The sequence below is a fragment of the Amblyomma americanum genome, chromosome 10 (genome assembly GCF_052857255.1).
Source record: "Amblyomma americanum isolate KBUSLIRL-KWMA chromosome 10, ASM5285725v1, whole genome shotgun sequence".
NCBI classification, from domain to species: domain Eukaryota; kingdom Metazoa; phylum Arthropoda; class Arachnida; order Ixodida; family Ixodidae; genus Amblyomma; species Amblyomma americanum.
The window spans coordinates 146628242-146649724 of NC_135506.1; the positions used below are offsets into that span (position 1 = coordinate 146628242).

General features: G+C 49.7%; 1 protein-coding gene and 1 long non-coding RNA gene across 7 annotated transcripts in view; one reads left to right on the plus strand and one right to left on the minus strand.

Annotated features, from left to right (window-relative positions):
- LOC144107896 (uncharacterized) overlaps positions 1–1573 on the minus strand; it is a 14428-nt gene extending 12855 nt beyond the window's left edge. The window contains exon 1 of the long non-coding RNA XR_013309431.1: positions 1297–1573. This is a non-coding gene — a long non-coding RNA (uncharacterized LOC144107896). The remainder of the gene's footprint in view (positions 1–1296) is intronic.
- Positions 1–21483, plus strand: part of shf (WNT inhibitory factor 1) — a 492096-nt gene that overhangs the window by 184056 nt on the left and 286557 nt on the right. The gene's annotated exons all lie outside the window — the stretch shown is intronic.

Consider the following 21483-nt stretch of genomic DNA (forward strand, 5'->3'; position numbering starts at 1 on the left):
AGACACGCACACGCACACACACACACGCACACGAAGAAGCACTAAGCCTGACGTATTCGATAGAAGGCCAGTAGAGCTACTACTGGGGTAGTTGGAAAGGCATCGTTACGGTTTTTCGAAAGCGCTCACAGTGCACACGAACGGACACAGACGCACGCACCACACACACAGACACAAGAAGCACTAAGCCTGACGTATTCGATAGAATGTCAGTAGAGGTACTACTGTGCTAGTTGGAATGGCATCGTTACGGTTTTTCGAAAGCGCTCATTGTGCACACAAACGGACACCGACACACACACTCACACGCACACAGACACACTCGCGCGCGCACACACACACACACGCACAAGAAGAAGCACTAAGCCTGACATATTCGATAGAATGTCAGTAGAGCTACTACTGGGCCCGGTTGGAATGCCATCGTTACGGTTTTTCGAAAGCGCTCACTGTGCACACGAATGGACACAGACACACACACTCACACGCACACACACACACACACAAGAAGAAGTAATAAGCCTTACGTATTCGATAGAATCTCAGTAGAGCTACTACTGGGGCCGGTTGGTAGGGCATCGTTACGGTTTTTCGAAAGCGCTCACTGTGCACAAGAACGGACACAGACACACACACTCACACACACACACACACTCAAGAAGCACTAAGCCTGACGTATTCGATAGCATGTCAGCAGAGCTACTATTGGGGCCGAATGGAACGGCATCGTTAAGGTTTTTCGAAAGCGCTCACTGTGCACACGAATGGACACAGACACAAACACTCACACGCACGCGAACACACACACACACAAGAAGCACTAAGCCTGACGTATTCTATAGAATGTCAGTAGAGCTACTACTGGGGCCGGTTGGTATGGCATCGTTACAGATTTTCGAAAGCGCTCACTGTGCACACGAACGGACAGAGACACGCACACGCACAAACACACACACGCACACGCACACAAAGAAGCACTAAGCCTGACGTATTCGATAGAATGTCAGTAGAGCTACTACTGGGGCCGGTTGGTAGGGCATCGTAACGGTTTTTTGAAAGCGGTCACTGTGCACAGGAACGGACACAGACACACACACACACACACAAGAAGAAGCATTAAGCCTGACGTATTCGATAGAATGTTAGTAGAGCTACTACTGGCGCCGGTTTGTATGGCATCATTACGGTTTTTCGAAAGCGCTCACTGTGCACACGAACGGACACAGACACATACACTCACACGCACTTGCACACACACATACACATACACACACAAGAAGAAGTAATATGCCTTACATATTGCCACGTTACATTATTGGTGGAGGTGCTGGGTACAGCCACAGCAAGCACGGAACTTCGCAGCGGTCGTCAGCTCGCCGGCTCTTCAGCCATGACCAGCGAAGGGGCCGCTCCGTCGGCGTCCGCCAACCCGGCGTTCATCATTGCCCATCCGAGAGATCCTGGGACCTTCAACGGAACGGACGGCGTCGACGTGGAGGACTGGCTCGCAATGTACGAGCGCGTGAGCACACACAACAGGTGGGACCCGACCCTAAAGTTGGCCAACGTCATCTTCTACCTGACGGGCACTGCCAGGGTATGGTTCGAGACCCACGAGGATGAACTCACCAGCTGGGATCTCTGCAAGCGCAAGCTTTGTGACCTGTTTGGTAAGCCATTCGGGCGTCAGCTCGCTGCGAAGAAGGAGCTCGCATGCCGTGCACAAACGTCCACAGAGTCCTATGTATCATACATTCAGGACATATTAGCTCTGCATGAAAGTCGACGCCACTATGTCAGAGTGCGACAAAGTAGGTCACGTGCTCAAAGGCATCGCAGATGACGCCTTTAACCTTCTTGTATACAAGGACTGCGGAACGGTTGACGCAATCATCAAGGAATGCCGCCGGTTCGAACAAGCGAAGAGCCGCCGAATTTCTCCGCAGTTCACGCGGTTGCCGAATACGACTGCGACGTCGTCCTGTGTAGACTCGACTCCACCGAGCCGTCTGCCGACATCTGAGAGCCTGGCGCGACTTGTGCGCCAAGAAGTAGAGGCAATGTTCCCCGTTGCGTTTCATCCACCCGCAACAGACAGTACTCCAGCAGTATCCCTTATACAGGCTGTCGTTCGCAAAGAATTTGCCAATCTTGGGATTCAACCTGTTTGCTCAGTTAGTGCCCCATATGCTCGCCGCATGTCCCCGGAGCTCGGTTCTGAACGTGCATACTACCCTCGACGCAGCCGCAATCCAGATGAATGGAGAACACCTGATGACAGGCCCATCTGCTTTAACTGCTCCCGAGTTGGCCACATATCTCTACACTGCCGAAGCCGTCCGTCCTCGACCTACAGCCGCTACCCGCCGGGTTCTGCGTATTCCCGCCGCTCTCCCTCGCCCTCGGAAACGACCTCTGCTGGCCACAACGCTCGGACCCCGCTTACCAACCGTTCGTCGTCACCTCAGCGCCGTCGATCTCCATCGCCCCGACCTCGCCGTCCTTCGTCGCCGGCCCCATATGCCCGCTCCCGGTCGGAAAACTGATGGCTGCAGCGTCTGGGGGTGATGCTGCTCTGACGACCCGACCAGAAAACCCTCCTTTAACTCTTCATGCTCATCGGAACATCCTTAACGTCGACGTGGACGGGGTCCCTGTTACCGCTCTGATCGACACTGGAGCGCACGTCTCAGTCATGAATGCTCGTCTTCGCCGTCGCCTAAGGAAAGTGCTCACTCCTGCCCCCTCAACTGTGGTCCGTGTTGCAGATGGCGGTATGTCTATTGTCGTCGGAATGTGTACTGCTCGTGTTTCAATAGCCGGCCGCCATACTTCTGTGCTCTTCACTGTCCTCGAACACTGCCCTCATGACATCATTCTCGGCCTTGACTTTCTCACCGACCATTCCGCCCTTATAGATTGCGCCACAAGCATCGTTCAACTCGCTCTACCTGTTCCTTCAGAGCCACCGGATCCAATTGTTCACCGACTGTGCACCGCCGACTTTGTCCGTCTGGACCCCGATGCCGCCACTTATGTCCGTTTCTCCTCGGTCCCGCCAGTTCCCGATGGTGACTACATCATTACTCCGGTTCCTGATGTGCCCTTTACACGCAGTGTTGCCCTTGCGCATACAGTTGTCACCATGTCGGCAAATCAAGCGTCCCTTCCGGTTCTCAACTTTGCCTCTTACGTTCAGCCGCTCCCACAAGGTATGTCGCTCGCCTCGCTGTGCCCTGCTGCCGAATGCGTCGTATCGGCGGTGGGAAGCGTCCCACCCTCGTCAAACTGCCGCGACTCTGACGTCCCACCACCTGATGAATATGCAAAAATGATTGCTGCTGACCTCTTACCAGGGCAAGCTCACGACCTTCGGTATCTTCTGTCGTCTTTTCGCGACATCTTTGACTTCGATGACCGCCCTTTGGCTCGAACATCTGTGGTCACGCATCGCATCAACACCGGTGACGCAGCTCCTATTCACAGACGACCCTACAGAGTGTCCAGTACAGAACGCACCATCATACAGCAAGAGGTGGACAAGATGCTCAGTAAAGACATCATAGAGCCCTCGTCGAGCCCTTGGGCCTCACCAGTTGTGCTGGTTAAAAAGAAGGACGGCAGCTGGCGCTTTTGCGTTGATTACCGGCACCTAAACAACATAACAAAAAAGACGTCTATCCACTCCCAAGAATAGACGATGCTTTGGACTGCCTTCACGGAGCCAAATTTTTCTCTTCAATTGACCTTCGGTCCGGGTATTGGCAAATCTCTGTTGATGACAATGACCGCGAAAAGACGGCATTCGTCACACCGGACGGCTTATATCAGTTTAAAGTTATGCCATTCGGTCTCTGTAATGCGCCAGCTACCTTCGAAAGAATGATGGACTCCTTGCTTCGCGGCTTTAAATGGTCCACATGTCTATGTTACCTCGACGATGTTGTGGTTTTTTCGCCCACGTTTACCACGCACCTCGAAAGACTGGCGAGCATTCTTTCTGTCTTCCGTCGAGCCGGGCTACAGCTCAATTCGTCGAAATGTCAATTCGGTCGCCGCCAACTCACCATTCTCGGACATCTAGTCGACGCTTCTGGTGTCCGCCCGGATCCTGTTAAAGTTCAAGCCGTTAAGGACTTCCCTATTCCCCAGTCGTCTACGGATGTGCGCAGCTTCGTCGGCCTCTGCTCGTACTTCCGCCGTTTCATCAAAAATTTTGCCGGCACCGCTCGCCCCCTGACCGACCTTCTAAAGAAAGACACCCCTTTTACCTGGGGCCCTGCCCAAGAGGAGGCCTTTTCTTCGCTAGTCGACTTACTCACCTCCCCACCTATTCTGGCCCATTTTGATCCGTCGGCTCCGACTGAAGTTCGCACAGACGCCTGCGGTTATGGGATTGGCGCCGTGCTAGCCCAACGTCACCAAGGGCAAGAACGCGTTATTGCATATGCCAGCCGCCTCCTTTCTACAGCTGAGCGAAATTACTCAATTACAGAGCGCGAGTGTCTAGCTCTTGTTTGGGCCGTAGCTAAGTTCCGACCGTACCTGTTTGGCCGTCCATTCTCCGTAGTGACCGATCACCACGCCCTTTGTTGGCTGTCTTCACTGAAAGACCCCACAGGCCGGCTCGGACGTTGGACGTTGCGCCTCCAAGAGTATTCTTACACTCTTCATTACAAGTCGGGGCGTCTCCATCAAGACGCCGACTGCCTGTCTCGGCACCCTGTAGAGCCGCCTGATCCTGGAGACAACGACCTCGGCCCGTGCCTCTTCGCTATCTCCGATCTGGTTAACATCGCGGACGAGCAGCGACAAGACTCTTCCTTGCGTATTCTCATTGATCGCCTCACTGTGCCAGCCGAGATCCTTCATTGCAACTGTTCGTCATTCAGGATGGCGTCCTATACCGCCGCAACCTTCGTCCTGACGGACCTCCGCTCCTGCTAGTCGTTCCCCAGCGTCTCCGTTCATCTGTCCTAGCGGAACTACACGACCTACCGACCGCAGGCCACCTCGGCGTCTCCCGCACATACGATCGGGTCCGACGCCGCTTCTTTTGGCCTGGTCTGTACCGCTCTGTTCGGCGTTACGTTGCCTCCTGCGACCTCTGTCAACGCAGGAAGAGACCATCAACGTTGCCTGCTGGCCTTCTACAGCCTATTGACGTACCTCTCGAACCATTCTACCGTGTTGGACTCGACCTTCTCGGACCTTTCCCGACGTCCTGCTCCGGCAACCGTTGGATTGCTGTCGCGACCGACTATGCGACCCGGTACGCTATCACGCGTGCGTTACCAACAAGTTGCGCAACCGATGTCGCCGACTTCCTATTGCAGAACGTAATCCTTCACCACGGCGCTCCACACCAATTGCTGACGGACCGCGGCCGCTACTTTTTGTCCCGAGTAGTTGACGATATCCTCCGGTCCTGTGGCACGCAGCATAAGCTCACTACAGCTTACCATCCCCAGACGAACGGGCTTACCGAGCGCCTCAACAGGACTCTGACCGATATGCTATCCATGTATGTCTCGCCCGACCACCGCGATTGGGACGTTGCCTTGCCTTATGTAACATTTGCTTATAATTCGTCGTGGCATGATACCACCGGCTATTCTCCTTTCTACCTTCTGTTTGGTCGGCATCCTGCGCTGCCATTGGATACATTACTACCGAGTTCTACTGCCTCGACCACAGAGTATGCACGTGACGCCATCTCCCGAGCAACTATGGCCCGTGAAATCGCCCGAGACCGGCTCACCGCATCTCAGACCTACCAGAAGTCAGTTTACGACCGCCGGCATCGCCCAGTACACTATCCGCCGGGCTCACTCGTCCTCCTTTGGTCTCCTTCTCGCCATGTCGGTCTCTCTGAGAAACTTCTACGTCAGTACAGTGGCCCTTATCGAGTTCTCCGTCAGGTGACCGACGTGACCTACGAGATTACACCTCTTCATGCTCCGACGTCGTCCACTAGCCCTTTGACTGACGTCGTTCATGTAGTCCGTCTCAAACCGTACCACATGCCTGCTACATCATCCACTTAGCACCGGGACGGTGCTTTTGCCGCCGGGAGTTATGCTACGGTTGTGCTTGTGCTTGGAACGCTCGTGCTTGGTGCGCTCGCGCTTGGAACGCGAAGAGGACGAAGTGCATTTCTGCTGCTGGGCTACGCGTGCCCGGTTGTTCGGCTGCGTGGCTGTAAGCTGTTTCCCTGTAAATATATTTTTCCCTTTTGGTGTGCACATCTTCACGTTACATTATTCGATAGAATGTCTGTAGAGCTACTACTGGGGCTGTTTGTTATAGGCATGCTTACGGTTATTGGAGAGCGCTCACTTTGCACACGAACGGACACACACACACACACACACAGCATGACGTATTCGATAGAATGTCTGTAGAGCTACTACTGGGGCTGTTTGTTACAGGCATCTTTACGGTTATTGGAAAGCGCTCACTGTGCAAACGAACGGACACACACACGCACACACACAGCCTGGCGCATTCGATAGAATGTCTGTAGAGCAACTACTGGGGCTGTTTGGTATAGGCATCCTTACGGTTTTTGGAAAGCGCTAACTGTGCACACGAACGGACGCACGCACACACAGCCTGGCGTATTCGATAGAATGTCTGTATAGCTACTACTGGGGCTGTTTGTTATAGGCATCCTTACGGTTTTTGGAAAGCTCTCACTGAGCACACGAACGGACACGCACACACACACACACACACACACACACACACACACACACACACACACACACACACACACACACACACACACATAGCCTGACGTATTCGATAGAATGTCTGTAGAGCTACTACTGGGGCTGTTTGGTATAGGCATTCTTACGGTTTTTGGAAAGCGCTCACTGTGCACACGAACTGGGACACACACACATGCACACACAGCCTGAAGTATTCGATAGAATGTCGGTAGAGCTACTACTGGGGCTGTTTGGTATAGGCATCCTTACGGTTTTTGGAAAACGCTCACTGTGCACACGAATGACACACACACACACAGCCTGACGTATTCGATACAATGTCTGTAGAGCTACTACTACTGGGTCTGTTTGGTATAGGCATCTTTACTGTTTTTGGAAAGCGCTCACTGTGCACACGAACGGACACACACACATACACACACAGCCTGATGTATTCGATAGAATGTATGTAGAGCTACTACTGGGGCTGTTTGGTATAGGCATCCCTGCGGTTTTTGGAAAGCGCTCACTGTGCACACGAACGGACATACACACACACAGCCTGACGTATTCGATAGAATGTCTGTAGAGCTACTACTGGGGCTGTTTGGTATAGGCATCCTTACGGTTTTAGGAAAGCGCTCGCTGTGCACACGAACTGGGACACGCACACATCCTGACGTATTCGATAGAATGTCTGTAGCGCTACTACTGGGGCTGTTTGGTATAGGCATCCTTACGGTTTTTGGAAAGCGCTCACTGTGCACACGAAAGGACACGCACGCACGCACGCAAGCACGCACACACGTGCACACACACACACACACACACACACACACACACACACACACACACACACACACACACACACACACACACACACACACACACACACACACACACACACACACACACACACAGCCTGACGTATTCGACAGAATGTCTGTAGAGCTACTACTGGGGCTGCTTGGTATAGGCATCCTTACGGTTTTTGGAAAGCGCTTTCTGTGCACACGAACGGACACGCACGCACGTACACACACACACGCACACACACACAGCCTGACGTATTCAATGGAATGTCTTTAGAGCTACTACTGGGGCTGTTTGGTATAGGCATCCTTACGGTTTTTGGAAAGCGCTCACTGTGCACACGAACGGACACACACACACACAGCCTGACGTATTCGATAGAATGTCTGTAGAGCTACTACTGGGGCTGTTTGGTATAGGCATCCTTACGGTTTTTGGAAAGCGCTCACTGTGCACACGAACGGACACACACACACACACACACACACACACACACACACACACACACACACACACACACACACACACACACACACACACACACACACACACACACACACACACACACACACACACACACACACACACACACACAGCCTGACGTATTCGATAGAATGTCTGTAGAGCTACTACTGGGGCTGTTTGGTATAGGCATCCCTACGGCTTTTGGAAAGCGCTCACTGTGCACACGAACTGGGACACACACACATACATACACACACAGCCTGACGTATTCGATAGAATGTCTGTGGAGCTACTACTGGGGCTGTTTGGTATAGGCATCCCTACGGTTTTTGGAAAGCGCTAACTGTGCATACGAACGGACACGCACACGCACACGCGACGAAGTACTAAGCCCGATGTACTCGAAGTTACTCAGTAGAGCTACTACCAGGGTATGTGGTATGTCATCGTTACGGTTTTTCGATAGCGCTCACCCTGCACACGAGCAGACTCACATACACGCACACGATGAAGCGCTAAACACGATGTACTCGAAATTAGTCTGTAGAGCTGCTAGAGGTGCAGTTGGTTTGACATCGTTAGGGTTTTCGGAAAGCGCTCACTGTGCAGTAGTAGCCCGGTTGAGCTACTAGTGCGGCTGGTTGGAATAGCATCCTTACGAATTTTGGAAAGCGCTAAGTGTGCATAGGAACGGACACACACAGGGTCTGCTGTAGAAACCTACCCAGGCACTTTTGCCACGCGCCATTTTCGGAAATAATCACCCGCCAGGGTACGTTTGCTTTTTGCGTTTTTGGTGTGAAGAAAAACACGTAAAGGCTCAATTTATGGCACCTTTCTATGAAGGCACCAACGGCTCTAAATTTTCCTCTTGCACAACTTTTTTGCCTTCCTTTTGGCTTTTACGAAGCACCTGCATGTCCTTTCTTTGAACACCATGCTAATTGCTACGCCTGCTTTCTGCTTGAGGCTTTCTTTTGAGAGTACGGCAAAGCCCCTTTCTTTGTCATCGTTTAGCAAAACCAGATTGTAGTCCCGCATAAATCGAACAGTCTTAGCAATCGGTAGGTTTTTCCCACGAGTGATTGAACGCTGCACAACATCCACTCCATCGGAAGCACATCTACTGGCCTGCGGTTCCTCAGCTTGTCGGGCAACCCGCCTTACCATAGCAAGCACCGCACAGTTTTTCATGCCAGGTTGAAAGGCTTGTTGCTGCGGATACCCTCTTCACATGTTATCTTCGGAGGCGGAGGGTATGCTCAAGAAGTTCAAACTTGGCGCTACTTTCAACCAAGTCACCCGAGGAAAAATGTATCCGCAATTCCATACATTCATGTTCTACCTCAAAATCTGAAAAGAACATGAAAACGAGCTGGAGTTGATGCTATTTTTTCAGCCCCTGTAAACTTCAGGACTTTATGCGCGCGTAAATCGGCCTGAAAAAACATGTCGCGATGTCAGTCAATAAGTAAATAAATAAATAAAGGTATTAAGAAAGGTGGCCGGAGAAAAAAGCTGCTTTGTTTACAGCTTGACGAGGCTCCAGCCACCTTTGCAGCAGTCACATATGCAGCGCACGCAGTTCATTGTAAACAGGCAAGCAGTTTGTAGGTGTAACCTCTTAAAAAGCATTGATATTAAAAATGCTAGTAAACGGGCCCTAGAATTTCGCCTCCATCGAAATTCGACCGCCGCGGCCGGGATCGAACCCGCGTCTTTCGGGTCTTTTGAAGAAACCATGTTGCGCATAAAAAGACAACCACAGGAAAGGCCAACGGAACAGAAAGAGCGCAAACTATCAACTGGGTTTATTTGTGCGAAAGTGCCTTATATATGCAAAATCACATCAAAAGAACAAGGAGGTTGAGAGAGGGGGTATATCCAAGCAACTCCTGATCAACAACAGGTGCGCAGAAAATACTTTTCCTTATTGTAAAGTTTGACGGAAGTGTCGCTAATACATTTATCACCTTTATCTTTTATGTGATAGGCCTCCAAAAGCTCACGCGCTGTTTTGTTATTACTTTTGTCTAGTATTTTAATCTGCTTAAGCAAAGGCTCGCATCCACTGCAATCAAAGCAATGAGCAGGCAAGTTAGCTCCTTCCTTATTCCGAATAGATCGGGCATGTTCCCCTGCGCGTTCATTCACGCAACGGCCTGTTTGGCCTACGTAATCACTTCCACACTTGAGTGGGATTTCATACACCACACCAGTGGCACATTTAACGAACGTCTCAGCATGTTTGATGCCGCATCCACTGCCTCTAGTTCCTTGGGTGCCGGTTCTCGGGCACAAGGCTTCGAGTTTCCGTGGGGCAGAAAAAACGACAGAGACGCCATGCCTCTTGGCCACTTTTTTTACATTGTGCGCCACTTTGTGTATGTATGGCATCACCACGATCTTCTTTTTTGGCGGCGGCTCATCCACACTACCTCGATTTCTTCATTTAATCTTCCTAAGAAGATTCTCGGCCACGGCTGATATGACATCGCAGGGGAAGCCGGCTGAAAGCAACCTTTCAATTTGATGATTGAAACTAATATGCATTGCATGCGGGCATGACTTCGTGATGGCAGATTCCAGGCACGAGCTTGCAATTGCTCTTTTGACTACCTTAGAATGCGCAGAATCAAACGGCAGAAGCTCTTTCTTTGCTCGTGGGGCATAGTGCCAGCAGGCGTGTTGTGAGCCGAAGTTCAGGTTGATATCTAAAAACTGCAACGACCCACTAGAAGGAAGTTCATGCTTGAAGGTCAGACCTCGCCCATACTGTCTAAAGACAGTTAAAATTCCACTCACTGAATCAGTGTGGGTCAAGGTTATTTGTTTGGATAAAACAATCAAAAAATCGTCCACGTATCTAAAACACTTAAATACCCCCAGATTAGTAGGCTCGTCCCTTAGGGAGCGGTCAATGGCGGCTAAAAATATGTTACAAAGAACAGGGGCGACGCAAGAACCGATACAAATTCCTTGTTTTTGAATGTAAAAGTTGTCTTTAAAAGAAATGAAGGTGGCTTGCAGATAAAATTCGAGCAAAGACATGAAGCTATCTCCTGAAACACCAGCAGAGTTTTGGAAGCCTATTAAACCGCTTATTTCAATACAATCTCGGACAGCAACAAACAAACCTTGATGCGGCACTGAATAAAACAAATCCTCAACGTCTACTGAAAAGGCGTAGCCGATATGGTCATTGGAGTTGAAGAAGTTAACAACATCAGTCGAGTTCTTTGTAAAAAAGGGGTCTTCAATCTGTAAAGTATTAAGGTGCTTCAGTAAATACTGGCTAATTAGAAACTGCCATGATCCCTTCTCACTGACGATTGTTCTAAACGGCATTGAGTCCTTGTGCGTTTTTGCAGTAAAGAACACAAACAGCGCTTTTGTCTTACATGCAGTTATTGAGTTTGCCAGCCTGGACAATTCAAGGTCTCTGCACAAAGTAGCAGCTCTGGTCTTGATCCTTGTGGCACTGGGTTTTTCTGCGCACCTGTTGTTGATCACGAGTTGCTTGGATATACCCCCTCTCTCAACCTCCTTGTTCTTTTGATGTGATTTTGCATATATAAGGCACTTTCGCACAAATAAACCCAGTTGATAGTTTGCGCTCTTTCTGTTCCTTTGGCCTTTCCTGTGGTTGTCTTTTTATGCGCAACATGGTTTCTTCAAAAGCAATGTACCAACTTGCCCAACAAGAAGTTCTTCTAAACTACCTGATGAGCACCGTGGGCCCTTTTATAAATGTTCCTCCTTCATCTTTACAAGTCAGCGCCTGTGTCAACTTCATCGCCAGTGCTACATGTCGAGCCAGGTACATCGCCTTCTGCCTCCGGGATTTATTCCCGAAGAAGTAAGTTCACTGTTCGGCATCATCAAACCGCGAACGGCCATTCTGAAACCCATTTGCAGATACTTAAGATCGGAACTTTGGAACCAAGTGCGCAGGTTCCAAGACCTTTTGCGCTCGATTTGCTTTGCGATTGACCCCACCTGGATAGCAGAAATTAAGCTGCGTTCTGCCAGAAAAGTTGCCGCCCAGATGTCTGAATTTTGGTGGGCCCAGTGTCTTCAGCAGGTTCTGGTTCACAGCAGAACAATGAGCAAAACTGCTGGCACCAGCAGCCTTGTGGTCCCGAATGACGTGGTTTTGCCTGAAGATGTTGCAAGCGTTCTTAGCAAAAGCCCCAAGTACAGTCTTCAGCGTTTAGTCCCAGCCCACGACCTGCTAGCAATCAACCGACGGATTTCAAGCCAGGCTGACCAAGAAGATCAAGAAAGGTGCCTGCTGGAAGGTGTAGAAGCCTTGACCAAAAAAGTCAACACGGCGTCTACCAGGTGTGCCAAAGACCCTACCAAAAGGGTGGTCTCGTTTTTTAGGCAAAATGAGTTACGATTGCTTCAGGCAGATAAGAACGGAGGGTTCGTCGTATTACGTGATAAAGTTTTCAACGAGAAGGAGCTCCAAGCCATCGCAAAGAACTTCGTCCGGGTGAAACCCAGTGCCACAAGGATCAAGACCAGAGCTGCTACTTTGTGCAGAGACCTTGAATTGTCCAGGCTGGCAAACTCAATAACTGCATGTAAGACAAAAGCGCTGTTTGTGTTCTTTACTGCAAAAACGCACAAGGACTCAATGCCGTTTAGAACAATCGTCAGTGAGAAGGGATCATGGCAGTTTCTAATTAGCCAGTATTTACTGAAGCACCTTAATACTTTACAGATTGAAGACCCCTTTTTTACAAAGAACTCGACTGATGTTGTTAACTTCTCCAACTCCAATGACCATATCGGCTACGCCTTTTCAGTAGACGTTGAGGATTTGTTTTATTCAGTGCCGCATCAAGGTTTGTGTGGTAGATTGTGCAGTCACGCACTGTGACGTAGGTGTGCCACAAGAGAGCATGCGCCAGTTCTGTGCCTGTGTTGCTATCACCGGTTGTGCTGATAACGGGCCACCGCCGCAGCTATTTAAGCAGTCGTGTTCTTGGAATAAAGCGCTTTTGATTCTGTGCATTGTGACTCACGCGTCAGTCTGTTACAGTGGCGACGAGGCACGGTCGAACCCGTGCAAGGGCCTGTTGGTCGGCGACATGGCTTTCGGCAGTCGCATTCGAGAGTTCGACCTCAGTGAAAATTCATCGTGGGTAGATTATGTCGAGCGCATTGAGTTATCGTGCGCAGCTAACAAGCTCACAACGGATGACGACAAACGAGCTGTGTTGCTCAGTTGCTGTGGGCCAGAGACGTACTCATAGCAACCCTCGTCAAGCCTTCGCGGCCACCCAACGTGGGCTATCAAGTCATCGTCGACGCAGGGAAGAAGCATATCAACCCGAAGCCATCTGAACTATACTCGAGGTACGTCTTTTCGAAGCGCGACCAACAAGACGGAGAGGGCGTGGCTGACTATGTCACTGCTTTGCGCAAGTTATCCGAGAACTGCGGATTTGGCGGTACAAAAATTCCGTTAGAGGAAATGTTGCGTGACCGTCTGGTTTTTGGAATTTCGGACAGTGTGGTTCAACAGCGTTTGTTGGCGGAAAAGGATCTGACGTTTGAGACGGCATACGAGTTAGCAGTAACGGCGGAAACGACTGCCAAGCAGCAAAAAGCAATGAGGAGCAATGCACAAGAACCCGAGTTCCAGCAGGAGTTGACGGCAGAAGTAGGAAGGGTGGCGAGCATGAAGACACCAGAAAGACAGCGGCGTTGTTTTCCCTGTTTGGCAGCCCATTCAGGATGGCGGTGCAGATACAAAGATGGATGCATGGATGGATGGATACGGCTGAACCCTTTACATCGGGCGGTGGCTCAAGCCACCTAGCCATGTCTTGTGAAATTTTACTCCTGTCTTGCTTTTAGCCACCAATCAGATAACCTTCGCTTGGTTACTTCTAACCTCTTAAAATCCACTTTCCCTTCACTATCCCTAAACCCCAATGCCTTGGGTAAGTCAGCCCCGCTGCCCTCCACTGTAGGGTGAAGCCCTTTACAGAAAAGTATCAAGTGTTCAACCGTTTCCTCCTCCTCTCCGCACGCAATGCACAAAGTGTCTATCTCCTGGTACCTGACTCTATACTTCTTAGTCCGCAAAACTCCAGTCCTGGCCTCAAACAACAAAGAACTTCCCCTACAATTATCATAGATATTTTCTTTGACAATTTCCTGTTTAAAGGTCCGGTATGTTTCTAGTGCCGATTTCGTCAGCATCCCTGTTTTCCACAAAGCTCTCTCTGTTCCTTTAACCTTTTTCTTAACCGATAATTGCGGATTTGCCCCCTTACTGCTGTCCAGATATTTGCTTGTCAATTTTCTAGTTCGCTTTCTCCATTTCGTGTCAACATTCTTTATATACAGGTATCTGAAAACTTTCCTAGCCCACCGCTTTTCCTCCATCCTTCTCAAGCGTTCCTCAAATGCTATCTTACTGCTAGCCTCTCTGCTCTCGAAAGACGCCCATCCCATATCACCCTGTACCCCCTGATTTGGTGTATTGCCATGTGCTCCCAAAGCTAACCTCCCTACTCCCCGTTGCCTAATTTCCAGCCTTGCTTGAACATCTGACCTCATACACAGGACCGCATTCCCGAAGGTCAGGCTAGGGACCATCACCCCTTTCCAGATCCCTCTTACCACCTCATACCTATTGTAATTCCACAGTGCCCTATTTTTCATGACAGCTGCATTCCTACTAGCTTTATTCATTACATATTTTTCATGCTCTGTCAGATGCTCAACACTGTTATTTATCCACACCCCAAGATACTTGTACTCATTCACTACCTTTAGCACGAACTCCTGTATTCTATGCTCGCCGCCCTCTTCATTAAATGTCATGACTGCAGATTTTTCCTTACTATACTTGAAGCCTAATCTATCTCCCTCTGTACTGCATATGTCTAACAACTTCTGCAGGTCTTCCTTGTTGTCAGCCATTATCACTATATCGTCCGCATATATTAGTCCCGGTAATGTCTGTTTAATCAATACCCCTTGCTTGAAAAAAGATAGGTTGAAACCTAGTCCGCTCCCCTCTAGCTTGGCCTCCAAACCTTGCAGGTACAACATGAACAACAAAGGGGACAGAGGACATCCTTGTCTAAGCCCCCGCTGTATCTCTACAGGCCCTGATACATTTTTTCCCATTTTATGAGCACTCTGTTACCTCTATATATATCTTTTAAAAGATTAATTACTCCATTTTCCACATCCAATGTGCCCAATATGTCCCACAAATGCTCCTGAGTAACGTTGTCATAGGCTCCCCTAATATCCAGAAATGCTAGCAATAAGGGCCTATGTTCCTTTTCCGCAATTTCTATACACTGTGTCAATGAAAATAGATTGTCCTCCAACCTCCTTTGTTTCCGGAACCCATTCTGGAGTTCCCCTAGCACCCCCTCGTTCTCCACCCAAGCCTGCAGTCTATCCTTTATAATTTGCATCACCACCCTGTAAACCACAGACGTCACTGTTATGGGGCGATAGTTACTTACGTCTGCTTTGTCCCCCTTTCCCTTATATATCATGCTCATTCTACTTAATCGCCATTCATCGGGGACTTTCTCATCCACTATCATTTTGTTCACTACCTGTATTAATGTTTGCTTGGATTTTGGTCCTAACTTCTTTATCAACATAATCGGGATACCATCTGGTCCTGTTGATGTGCCACTAGGAACCTTCTTCTCTGCCCTTTCCCACTCTCCTTGCTCAAGTGAAGCTATTGCTGTAACCGGTCTATCCTCCTTCGATAAATTATGTACCACGTGCTTTGCTGAAAATTTTTCCGTCATCCTTGTTCCTATGTGTTTTATTGCTTCTTCCCCTTCTAGTCGAATACCCTCATCTGTAACAATAAACCTTTGTTCTAGCCTAGTTTTATTACTCATTGCATTTAGATGTTTCCAGAATTTTTGGGCTGCTTTTCTATCCTTTTTATTTACTTTTGACATCCATTGGGCACCCTTTCTTCTAATTTTCTCATTAATCAAATAGGATGCGTCCCTTCTACACTTTATGAAGGTATCCCATTTTCTGTCTACTTCGGGTTTTGGTTCCCCCCTCTTCTTGGAATATCTGTGTTCCCTGGATGCTTCCTTGCGCTTTTCTATTGTCCTCTTGACCTCCTCATCCCACCAACTCTTGGGTTTGCATCTTTTCCCTTTTAGCTTTACTCCCACCTTAGCTAGCTCTAGCTCCAGTAATCGAGTTAATTTGGTATAAGTCCATTCTGTTTCACTATCCTCAAAAATTACTTTCTCGATTTGTTTGGCTGCTACTTCCAATTGCTTTTCTGAGTAAAAATTTCCCCCTGATTGTTTATCTTGATTCAGTCCTACATTGCTTTTTCTTCTGAAGCTCAACTTGATACGCTTGTGGTCACTACCTAGACTTCTGGAACCATCTTCATCTATGCTCATTACCCCTAATCTGTTATACATCCTCTGTGACATTAGTGCATAATCTATCGTCGAGTGCAGACTCCCCGCCTCCCATGTTATGAGCCCTTCACACTTCTCGGTGCTGTTGCATACAACTAAATCATGCCTGTCACACATGTCCTGCAGCATGCTTCCTGTCGAATCCGTGTACCCATCCAGGTCTTCTATGTGTGCATTCATGTCGCCTAATATAATTATCTCGCCCTGTCCTCCTAGCTCATCAATGTCGCTTGCAATACATTCTAACATTTTCCTGTTTTCCTCTTTGGCATTAACCCCTGTCCACAGTTATACAAAGCCAAGGAGTGTTTGCTTGCCTGCCACTGTTCCTTTTAGCCATAAATGTTCCCTGTATCCCAGTCTAACCCTTTGAAAATTAATACTTTTATGAATGAATGCCCCAATTCCACCTCCCTTTCTGCTGCCCTCTGTTCTACTGCAATATTCCCATGCGTAGTCTGGGTTACAGGGTGGTTGCTCCATGTCTCTAAGATGTGTTTCCGCTAAACCATATACCATTAATTCCTCCTGTCTTAACTGTTCTTCTATTTCCTCCCATTTCAGTCTATTCCTGCCACCTTGCATGTTAATGAAACCTATATCTGAATTAACTTGGCCCTGGCGCTTGCGTCTCTTTCTTCCCCTATGGTTCCATTGTCCGTTTGATCTTAATTCTTCCTTCTCTACACTGGTTCCTTCAGAGCTCTGGGTCCCCCCAAAAAAGCTGTTGCCTGGCGACCTATCCTACTACCCACCTTCTTGCCAGTGGCACCACCGTAGTGGATGCCATCCTGTGCAAAAGGGTGGGGCCTAACCTCGTACACTTCCCTGTTGACCTCCATCACCTCGTATCTTAGTCGTCGACTCAATAGCCTAATTACCCGATTAGTCTCCACGACCCTCCTTTCCGTTTCGCGAGCCTGCCTCTGGACCTCTGGGATTGTGCATATGGTCACATGCACACTCTCAGAGGCCTCTCTAAGCCTACGCATCCCCACCTCCAACTGCGTCTCAAGATTCTGGCTCCTCCCCTGCAGTACATCATTGAGACCAGCATGGATGACCACAAGGTGTTCGCCATCCATGCTACCCACCACCACCTCCCGGGCTCTGGCCATTGCATCCACCATGCACTTTCCCGACTGAGCCTCCACCTGCACCCGCCTGTCTGCCTTCACTGCCGTCAGAACGCCTCCCTCAACCCTCGCTACATTCGAGTCCCCGACCACCAGAACTCTCCTGTGCCCCAAACGTTCGCTTCCTAATTCCATCTGTTGGCCTCCGGATCGCTCTAGCTGACTCTCCTGCCGCTGTACGCTATTGTCGCGAGTTTCCATGCCCGCTTTAACCTTTTTCATTTCGTTCGCATTTTTCTCACTCAATGCTCGCTGCACTACAGCACTGTACGATCGACGAGCCTCGTCCTCCACCTGACACTTCTCCGAACTGGGGTGCCCAGCCGGCCGCGACCTGGGCGCTTCAACCTGTTTTTCTAGCTGGGTCCCCTTTTCCCGCTCTTCTTTAATCTCGCCCACCATTCGCTTCAATAGGGCGGCATTATTCTCCTCCTTTTTAATCAAATCGGCGACCTGAGCTTCCAGCTTAATCCGATCCTCTCGTTCGACCTGCCGGTCCGCATGAAGTGCATTAAACCCAGCTTCCCATTCCCCTTTTAACGCATGAACGGCGTCCCCAAACCGCTTGCACATCTTACACACGAAGCTAGCCTCACCCGCCTCGGCTAAGCTCCCGAACCCTGTCTCATCTAAGTAACACCAACGGTCGCACTCCTGGCACTGTACTAACTCCCCGTCCTTGTCCTCCTTAACTTTCCTAGCTTGCCGACCCATCGTCCGGCCGACTACGCCTTGTGAAAGCCCGCCAAAATTCCTATGCGTAAAAACCCGCCAAGAATATTACACAAAACTTCGGCACTACGCAACGTAAAAGCCCGCCAAAATTCCTAGAGAAGAAACCTTCGGCACTAGTCAACGTAAGAGCCCGCTAAAACTCCTGCACAAAACTTCGGCACTACGCAACGTAAAAGCCCGCCAAAATTCCTACAGAAGAAACCTTCGGCACTAGTCAACGTAAGAGCCCGCTAAAAATCCTGCACAAAAACCTTCGGCACTGCGCAACGTAAAAGCCCGCCAAAATTCCTACACAAAAAACCTTCGGCACTACACAACGTAAAAGCCCACCAAAATTCCTACACAAAAACCTTCGGTACTACGCAACGTAAACGCCCGCCAAAAATCCTACACCAAAAACTTTCAGCAATACGCAAGGTAAAAGCCTTCCAAAATTTCTACGCAAAAACCTTCGGCACACACACTTCCGCTAGCCTTTCTACCCTTAACTCGGTTTAAAACTACTGCCCGAAAGCATGTACAAGCGCAAAAACCAAAAGGCACTTAGCTTCAGACGTAGTCGCTGGAGCTCCGAAAAAAAGCGTCCGCCTCCGACGGTGTCACGAGCGTTCACGAGATTCTGTGTGCTTCAGCTGCGGTGGAAAGGGACACTTATCAAAAGCATGCCGAAAAAAGCAAGCAGAAGTGGAAATGCAGCTGGATGATATGGAACATGCTGTGAAGAGCGAGTACGACGTGTCGTTCAGTATCAGCCAAGTAAAAAGTGGGACGCCAAAGTACGTCATCGCTGTAGAGATTGGGAAGGAAAGCGTGCCTATGGAAGTAGATTCTGGAGCTGCCAGGTCTATTATTAGTGTGAACAAATTTCAAAAGCTGCAAGTGGCGAAACAGATCAAGCTGGAAGATTGCAACACGCAACTCGTTACCTGGACGAGGGAAGGTCTCGACGTGCTGGGAAAAGCGTCCGTGCCCGTGAAGTTCAAAGGCAGAGAATTTAAGTTGCCACTACTTGTAGTGAAAAAAGAGGGAAACACTCTTCTAGGCCGGGATTGGTTCCAGCCACTGGAAATCAGCATAGCTGGCCTTTACAGCGTCCACGCCAGAGCAGGAGGCATTTTGGAAAGGTTTCCAGAGGTGTTCAGTGACACGTTTCCAGGGGCTGCCCTACCTCGCATCCACATCGAACTCAAGGAGGGCGCCCAAGCCAGGTTCCTGAAATGTCGTAGCATTCCGTTTGCGATGAGGGAGGAAGTCGTGGCAGAGCTTAACCGCTTGGTGGAGCTGGGAATTCTACAACCCACTCAGTATTCCGACTGGGCAACGCCAATCGTCGTGGTGCGGAAAAAAAACGGCTGCCTCAGAATATGCGGGGATTATCGAAGCACTGTGAACCAGGCCGTCAAAAGCAATGTGTACCCACTTCCGACAAGCAAAGAACTTTTTGCGAGGTTAGGAAGGGGGCGTGCTTTTTCCAAGCTGGATCTGACGCAGGCCTATCAGCAACTGTTGGTAGATGAAGAAACGGCAGAGTTGCTCACGATTAACACCGTGCAGGGGCTATACAAGGTTTGTCGTCTGCCGTTCGGCGTGTCCGTTGCTCCTGGTGTTTTTCAAAGAACCATGGACACCGTGTTGGCTGGAATGCCGCACCTAGCGACATACCTAGACGACATCCTGATTGCCAGCGAGTCGATTGAGGAGCATGAAAGGATGTTGGCTGAAGTCCTCAGCCGCTTGGCCAATTCGGGTCTCAGAGTTCAAGCGGAAAAGTGCGAATTTTTCAAGGAGAGTCTTGAGTTTCTAGGGCACCGGATTGACGCAAAGGGCATCTACCCATCCAAGGTCAAGGTCGAGGCCATCCACCAAGCTCCTGCACCCAAGAACAAAAAGGAACTGCAAGCCTTTTTGGGTATGATAAATTTTTATAATCGGTTCTTGAAGGGAAGAACACAAGTAGCGGAAAAGCTGTATCGTTTGTTGGATAGCCACGTAGCATGGAACTGGGGTGCAGAGCATATGGAAGCGTTTGAGAGCCTGAAGAAGTTGCTAACGTCTAACTCGTTGCTGGTGCATTTTAAGACGGATGTCCCGTTAGTGTTGTCATGCGACGCATCATCTGTGGGTGTAGGAGCTGTTTTGGCTCATCGCGACAGCAAAGGAAATGAGCAGCCTGTGGCGTATGCGTCCAGAACGCTATCTAGGGCGGAGCGCAATTATGCTCAGATTGACCGTGAGGCCCTTGCCGTGGTTTTTGGGGTTCGACATTTTCACCAATACCTTTGTGGGCGAGATTTCCTCATTATCACGGATCACAAACCCTTGCTAGGAATTTTCCAGAGGCAGAAGCAAATTCCGGCGGTTATTTCTCCCCGCATGTTACGGTGGACGCTAATGCTGTCGGCATACGATTACGTGCTCGAGTACAGGAAGACCAAGGACCATGGAAACGCCGACTGCCTAAGCAGGTTACCGGGCCCCTTAACCCGCCAAGAGACCGAGGCGCCAGGCGACATACTCCTTCTGGAAGCTGTGGAGTACCCTCCAGTGAGCGCAATGGAAGTGGCAGCCTTCACCAGGGGTGATCCCCTGCTGTACCAGGTGAAGCAATGGATCCTGGAGGGCTGGCCGCGAGAACGGGTAGCCCTGAAGTATTCTGCATATTGGGTAAGACAAAACGAGTTGTCCGTACATCGTGACTGTGTACTCTGGGGGAGCCGCGTAGTTATTCCAGAGGCACTGCAGAAGCAAGTTCTAAGCCTTATGCATGCTAACCATCCAGGAGTGACGGCCATGAAGGCGATCGCTAGGTCGTACGTGTGGTGGCCGAAGATGGACGAAAAGATTGTCGAGTTTGTGAGGCACTGCACGCCATGCCAGGAAAACAGGCAGAGTGAACCAAGGACACCAACGCATTTCTGGACTAAGCCTGAACGACCGTAGAATAGAATACACGTGGATTTCGCAGGACCCGTCCAGGGCGTGTTTTTTTTTGGTGGTTGTAGACGCCCTGTCAAACTGGGCCGAAATTGAAGTGATGCCGTCTCTCCAGTCATCTGCAGTAATTGAAAAGGTTCGCAAAATGTTTGCAACACATGGTTTGCCCGACTTGGTTGTGTCGGATAATGGCACCGCTTTTGCAAGCAGAGAAACTCAGGCTTTCCTGAAACT